Genomic DNA, 8205 nt, shown 5'->3' on the forward strand with positions numbered 1-8205 from the left:
GAGAGGAGAGGAGAGGAGAGGAGAGGAGAGGAGAGGAGAGGAGAGGAGAGGAGAGGAGAGGAGAGATCTTCTAAGTTGTTGTAAAAACTCTTTTTGACTTTTAGCCCTCTACTGCAAATATGATGAAGCAAGATGTATCTATCTTTAAGAAGAAATTTGTGAAATTCAGTTTTCTACTGGTTCACTTCCTAATTTCTCACAGCTAGTGATATCTGCTAACATATCTGTATTTCAGATGTCAGAGCAAAGCTATTAAAAATCCCCAGAGAAATAAAAAAAAAGAGGAAAACCTTTGTCATTGAGAGCTTTTTCAGAGCAAATGGAGCTTTGTATTGAATATTCAGAGTCCTAGAAACATGATAACATGTTGGAAAGGAAGTATTGCTTTTATAAAAKGATTCATATGAATAAGATTTTGAATTCTACAGCAGCTCACCTACAAAATGGCTACTCTCCCCAAGCTATATCCTTAAATGAAGCAATGACTAAGGCTTGCAATAAGCTGGGAATTTTTACCCCGGAATGTTCAAAAATGCATGGATTCTTTCTACACTGTTGTTCATGACATAAAGTGTTATCACATGATCAGGGTGAAAATACCATTTATCTGCTGGGAAAAATTATCCCCGGTTCCCACAAGATTGCACTCGATGCCAGCATCCCACTTTTAAGTGGTTTATAAAGGTTAATAAATAATTAATAGATGTTATAAGCACATTTCAGATATGATCAGTATATGCAATAGATGCTTATCAGTATGTGCAGTTGTAGTTGCTTATGTGGTATTGGGCTTCTGTAGTCCATTTATTAAAACAGCTGCAAATAATTTAKTAACCCTTTCTACATGTCTTATAGCTGGAAGAATAACATGAAGTGTGACCAAAAAAGGGAGAAAATTCTTCCACTTCCTCAGCAATACAAGTCAGTTTAATTTGACTTTGGGTTGGTCCTAACRAATCATTCAGTTTTATCATTGTTATTTTAACTCTAGAATCTATGAAATGAGATACTAATCTATAAGATTAGAAACCTTTAATGTGGTAGAGGGACAAGCCCCCGAAACAACAGGAGAGATTAGGCTCTGATAAAAAACCTTAAGGAATTAGACTTGCATATTGTAAATGCAGACATATGTAACAAAGATTTGTGGTACAATGCCTCTTGTCATTTTTCCACTGTACCATTCATTGGAAAACAGGAGACTATAAGCATTTTTGGGAATTTTTGAGCATGATATAGGTTCAGGCTCATACTTTTCTGCCCATTTTTAAAAGAAACAAACCTGACATGTTTTTWTGTTTTGGTTGTTTGGGGTTTTTAAGGTAATATATTCTGAGCAAAGACTCTAAGTAGGTAGTAGCAWACAAAAGGGGACAGACCTCTGTACCTGCTGAAATTATCAACTCTTATCCAAGCTAAAAGGGGATCAAATCTTTCTATTTTACTGGTTGTTGGCTTCACTGTGCTCTACCGAGGGACTCTGACARTCCAGCTGATAAATGTAGTTAGTGGAGTGTACAACATTGCTGCTTCTTGCAACTCGTGCCATCCCTCTGCCAGAAGTTGCTGCCCTGTGTCTGTGGCCACAGAACAGAACATGTGAGGCTCTGTATCACCGCCACCCTTCAGTGGTCTGTGGTTAACCCAGAGGTGTAGGTTCACATCATTCCTTTGGCTATGCAACAGTGTGACTTCCTAGGGCATAACCTGGAAGGAGAAAGGATTTACATTTTTGGACAGTGAGATTTGCAAACAGGTTTTTTTTTTATCTTCCTCAGGAAAACAGAAGATTTCTAGTATCACATCCCTCATATTTTCCTTTTTAACCTAATACTTAACTTGGTCTTTTCCTTTAGGTGTTTAGGATCTTAGTCCTGCTGTAAACTGAGAGAAATAATTCGTCCTCAATTAAATCCTTCCCAGAAAATCGGGAACTCTGTCCAACGTATTTCTGTGAAAGAGGGGCCAAGACAGTCCAAATGCTTTTGCCAAAACTTTAATCAAAGTGGATTTATCGCTTTTAGAAATGAGTATTCATGTAATGAATAACAGCAAAACRGGAGTACTGTCAATAGCAGCACCAGTAGCAACAGCAACATAGTGGTAGCAAAATAAATATACTTTGTCTATGCCTCAAGGTTAATATTTCTGACTTTTGAGAAAATGTTAAAAACAGGTTGGTTGAACAGTAGCCAGGAAAATGGCAACCATGAAGGGAGAAGACTAAATAACAGCCACTTAAAATRCATTACTTATTTTAGTTTAGAAAAGGATCAAAATACAAGTCTGAACTGACTGAGTTGCCTGCTTACTTCATTTTGCCTAATTATTAGSCATCAGTATTTGGAAATTTGTCCCATTGCACATTAGGGGTTCATTAAGATTTTACTTTGATCAATATTTTGCTTGCACTTGCAAATTCTCCAGTTTGTATTGTTGGACACCTCAAGTSCCAGCACTTCCCCAGGGATTCCTGAGTTCCCATAACACTCCCTATCTCTGCAGAGAGGACTAAGGGAAAACTCTGGGCACTGGAGCCAATGACAGAACTGATATCAGCACAGTAAATTCAGAATTTGAGTTTCACACTATAGGTTTCAGATTCTTAGCTCTATTTCTTTCTGATTCCTCAGATTTATTGCACTTCCAAAAGATGCTGTGTTAATTAACTAATCAGTGCACAGCATTTCCTTTTTAACATAAAAAACTATTTTTCTACTTAATCATTCACCATGTCAAGGAACTAAAAAAGAATATGTTGAGAGGTTTGCCCTTGATTAAAACATAAAATGTGGCAATAAATATTTTTTATTGGTTATAGTACCTTTACTTTATTAGGAAGATAACAGATTGTTGGTTAACTGATCATGAAATATTAATTTAAAAGAAAAATATATTATAGGGAATTATTTCTTTTGTGTCTGCCTGATTTCCATGCCTTTTTGTCTTCCTTTAAAAATCTGAGCTTTTCTAGTTTGTTTCTTACTAAACGCTTGATATGATATTACCCAAGTCAATGCAGTGAAGAAGCAGATTTTGAACTGATATTAACATTTGCTTTACTTATTTGTCAATGCTATTCTGGTTTATGGACTTTTTATGCAGAATTAAAAATTAAAAATAACTTTCAGCATTGATTTCAGAAAAATCCTTACAGTGCCTCACWYATATTTATATATATGTGYATTTATACATCTATTTCATATACATTATATCTTCTTTCTGTCTGRGGTAAAGTATCTGAAATGTGTGCATGTACATGAGTTTAGTGCTTGTAGGGATGAATTGGAGCATGTGCCAAAATACTTTACTGGATTGGGGGTTATGACACAAACTTCATTTCAAAAATCAGTTACCAAAATGTTATARTTATTATGATAAAAATCCATCTAAAACTTTGCAGCAAGTTTGACATTTTGAGAAAGCCTTAATACTCTAAGAAGTTTATTGTATATAAACATCACATTAGAATATTTATAAATTTTTTAGAAAGCTTATTTTTCACATATGTTTTACAGGGTCTTTATTTCTAACTCCACTAATGCTACATAGTTGGGTATCTTATATGCCTACTTCTCATTTAATAAAAAAAAAAATCTTATTACTGTAAAATTCCATTACTCTCATGCCTCCCTATGTAGTACAATGTTAAGTACACTCCAATACCAAGTCCCAGATGGAATACAATACTGTAATTCAATTGAGGGATCCTGCTAATGCCCCACACTGAAGAATATTGCTTAAGGGTTTGGGTATGGCAGAAAACCTCTCAGCCTAGAGACTGAATTACAACCTGACTATTCAATCTGGKCCTTAGTGCCATTGTTTGTAGCTTGCAGGGCTCCGATTATTTGTAATACATCTGTAAAACAAGTATTACAATAAAAAAGAGAAAGGAAAAGTACGGTAAATTAAAGTTTGTCCATAAGAATTACACTATTATAGGACAGTTGGGATTGCAATGAGCACAGAACAGAAAGAGAAGGTTTTCAAAATGTGCTAAAGATTGCATGGAAGCTCTACGGAAGGAAGGTTCAATCAAGCAATCCCCAGTTCTATTAGAAAGGATGACTCGTTGACTTCTCAAAGATCAAATAAACCCTGTGGGTAGTTTGAGTTTTGGTTATATTGAAGAGAGGGTCATGAGTATTATAATCTCCTCCCTTTAGATGTCTAATATCACGTTTGACCCTGAAGCCACCTGCCAAACTTACGGCTGACTCTTGTGGTACCCAAAAYCTCCAGTCCCATAGTTTTCAGCAGTAAAGCTTACTCACCGCTACCATATGACCAGAAGTGCGTCTCTCATGGCAGAGTTGCACAGCTCATATGAAAGCCTTCTCTGCAGCTCCAGCTGGTTTTTGTTRCTCTGTTTTTAGTGGAATATTGAAACACCAGTGGGGCCAGACACCGGAAGAGCTCTCTAGCTCAGCAATTGCATCCCTATGGCCAAGGTGTATTTTAAACTGGAATTTACTGGAATTACAATAAATTTAAATTGGAAAACCAAAAAGTGAATAGTAATGTTGCACAACATTTTAAGAGCTCTGTGGCAGAGTAATTCAAAGCTTTCTCCATCTCTAAMTGGTGTTTGGCTGAACACAGGAGCTGGATTTAAAACTGTGCCAATCTGTAAAGCTTTCAGGGCAGAATACACACTTACTAGATCAATACATCCGAGTTATGTGGACACCAAGGAAAAACTGTAATTGGTTAAATAAATGGCCTTCACTGTCACAACAGAGGGGAATGAGAGCTGAAAGGRGGCTTGTTATGGTACACCCCCTTGAGCCAAGGTGCACTGAATGYGCTGGACTGCTGGGTCACTGGGGTGTCACAAAGTTGTGGATTACCAAGTACCTCTCTTATGTCTCYCTTGTTGTCAAAAAATCTGTACCTTCATAGAATTACCAATAAAACAGTCGTAACAGCAGATTAGGTTTAAAAATCTACCTAATGTAGCGTGAAATTTAGAGTGTATGCTCCAGCGATCAGAGCTGCAGTGTTGACCCATTATGCTCTGCAGTCACATTCTTCCATTTTCACYCTTTGAAGCCACAGAGGGAGGGGGAACAAATAACATACACACTTGAAACCATTTTCTCTTGTGTTTTTTGGTTGGTTTTTTCCTGAAGTAGGTTTGTAGCTCATAACGCCTGTGACGGTTTGCTTAGAGCTTTGCTTAACTTTKCTTAATAGAACACATCATGGCTGTTTGTTGTGCTTTGTGAAAAAGTAGCCTTGGATTCTCAGATTCTAGGAAAGGAAGCAGGTTCTTAATTTTTCAGGCTCAGGATTTAGCAAAATTAGGCTGTCATCCTATGTGAGTTAAGAACAATCAAAGCTTTATCCTTCAGCATACAGTGAAATTTACTTYGCTGAGAGGGAGGCAGAAGACAGAGTGGCAGCTGTAGTTTGTGTTGCAAGTCAGAAAGCCTCACCCATGTTAAAAAAATGTGTATATGAGATATTCTGCACTGCCTTAGCAATTATGCTGTATTATTAAATACGAACTGGTTTTCACACATTCTTCCCCTTCTCTGAGTTGATAAGAAATAAGTAACATACACTCAGTAGTCAAAAAAGCTCAGAAAGACTCTTTACACCTGTGAACTCTATTTTTAATCTCAGATGAGATATACATAGTTGTATTAGCAGCTAGCTTAACTTTGCATTTCCATGCCTAGCCTGAGTTGTCATTCCAAGGAGAATGGCAGCAGGTCTTAGCTGCAATAATATTCAGTGAACAGGAGACCAATTTATGTCCATATTACAAAATTACTAGCTGCACCATCCTATTTACAAAATCTGAAGTTACGTCCAATTCTGACTCACTGAGATTTGGATGCTGTAATATCATACAGCCTGTGATAGAAATGTGGCAAAATAAGATTCCTGCCTTCCATTCTGCCAGATCTTGTCAAAGAGTTTGTGAAACATTATGTCCTACTGTGTCAAATCACGTTGGAGTATCCTGGAAGTATCCCCAGTACRCAAATTGAGCACTGGTTTGCCCATWGCACTTGTAGAAATTGAATTTCCATCACAATTTTGATGAGAAAAGGCCAAAGGTATGCAAATATGTCAAAAGAAATTTCACTTTTGTGGTGAAATAAACAATTCTGAAGGAGGAGGTAGTCTTCAGTCTCTATCTGGTAGAGCAGTATTTTCCTTTTTKGGTCATATATTCTAAAGAAAATAGAAAACTTCTGTTCCCCTGTACTTTTTGCAAAAGCACAGGCTGTCAGCATGCATCTCACAGATCTCTTGTTTTTACACAGATGYACCTTGAAAAATCAAGTTATTCCTTTCATGTTACTGTTGAGCAAAGCRACTTGTGTTATTTGAGACTTTCTGCCATGTATTGAAGCCCTCACAAAAGACAAAATAYTTCTAGTTTTTTAATATCATCGAAGTTCTACAGAATGCTTCAAAACAAGGGTGGTACTAGTATTTAACTGTTTATTTCACAGTCTGATAAAAAGAAGAAATGCCCCTGTTAAACTTTCCAGGGGATTTTATGAAAACCAGAGCTCTGCATACATGCATTTCAGCAGCTGATGCTGAACTACTACATTTCTTACATTTGGTAGCATTCTCTCAGTATGAAGCTATTTTCCAGCATATCTTCAACTGTGAGAATACCATCAGAGGACAATGATCTTATTTCCCAGATTCCACTGCCAGCTCTGAAACAGCTCTGGGGKTACAGAGCTGTAACCACAACCAGAACTTTGACTTGTCTGCTGGAGGGAGGACAGCACTCAAATATACACATATGACAGTACCTGGGCACAGACTTTGTGATAATGGGACAGGGAAGAGTCAGAGGAACCATAATGCTTCCAGTTGAACCCCCTGCTCTGACACGTACGTTTTGGAGCAAGGCATGCTGAAATGACCGCACAGCTGGACAGCCCTTTCACACTGTAGTGGTTGTGAGCCACTAATGGACCTGACAGCACTGGCAGTGTCTAATGCTTTTCTTCATACCCCCTCAAGTTATTAGAAGGACAATCTTGGCTGTCAGTGCAAAGAGATTTTTCAGCCCTTCTTATTCAGTAAGCAGAAGGTAAAAAACAATAAAAAACCATATGGGGTTTTGAATCTCACGATTTTCAAGACAATTGTATGGTTCTGTGGAGCTTGGTTCATGATTCTTCAGTGCTTGGGTGTGTGTTTTCTTATTAAACACTGTCAGTAAAATCACACAATAGAGGCTGGTTGTAACCCTGTTGGGAAACTGCATTTTCCCCTGTGCAACAAGCTCAGTGCACTGTGGGGCCTGGTATATAAGCCAAAAGATTTCTGCATTACAGCATCAGGTTATCATAACCTATCTCCCCCTCCTTCCTACCCCCAGAACTCATCTATATGCTAATTTAACATGACTAATGCCGCCCCACAATATAATGGCTCTAACGTTTTCAGGGGAGGAAAAAGAGTGGAAAGAAGCGGACGCTCCTGTTTGATTAGTGAAGTGCCTTCTGACAAAAATCCTAGATTTTCTGATGATGAGGTCTGATTGCACCAACACCCTGGATGCATCTGGTTCAGCACTTAACCAAGCTTGCAAAGAGGTTTGAGTTTACATTTCTGTGAGTTAAGTATCAATGAATTAAGCAAGCATAAAATGCAATTTTCTCACCTCTTTTTGTGGAAATGACTGATCAAGCCCAGCTGTTTGTTTAAAGGGAAAAACGCTGCCACTCTTACTGTTAGGGGCTAGATACTACCCTAGCTGCATCTGACAAAGCTCCCTGCTGAGTTACAAGATACCTGAGCTAGCTGGGATTTGGCTCCTGGGCCTGTCTGGCTCAGTCATACAGCCTGGGGAGCCTTCAGTTTCTCCACAAACACGTGCATTGATAGTCCCTCTGCCCCTTTCCCCCTTCCTCCCTCACACTCACTGTAACACTATTAAGATATCAAATGCAGCAATTACAACAAGAAAACCCTAATTAGGCAGCAGCAGCTTCTGTAATAAAGGAATCACTGAAACCTGAAGAAAGAGCTAAGAGGAAACACGACAGAGGCTTTCAAATCACAGGCTTCTTGTTCTTAAAGGACTACTCTGTGCAGATAGTCCTCCAGTAGTTTCACTTTACCAGCTTTCTCTGCACTTTTCTAGGACAAAAGGAGTAATACCAACATAGAGTCCTGTGGCCATAATCAAATAATAATTGGCCTCGGAGATCACTTATG

This window comes from Malurus melanocephalus, unplaced genomic scaffold (genome assembly GCF_030028575.1).
Source record: "Malurus melanocephalus ecotype Western Australia unplaced genomic scaffold, MMel_1.1 scaffold_103, whole genome shotgun sequence".
Lineage (NCBI taxonomy): Eukaryota > Metazoa > Chordata > Aves > Passeriformes > Maluridae > Malurus > Malurus melanocephalus.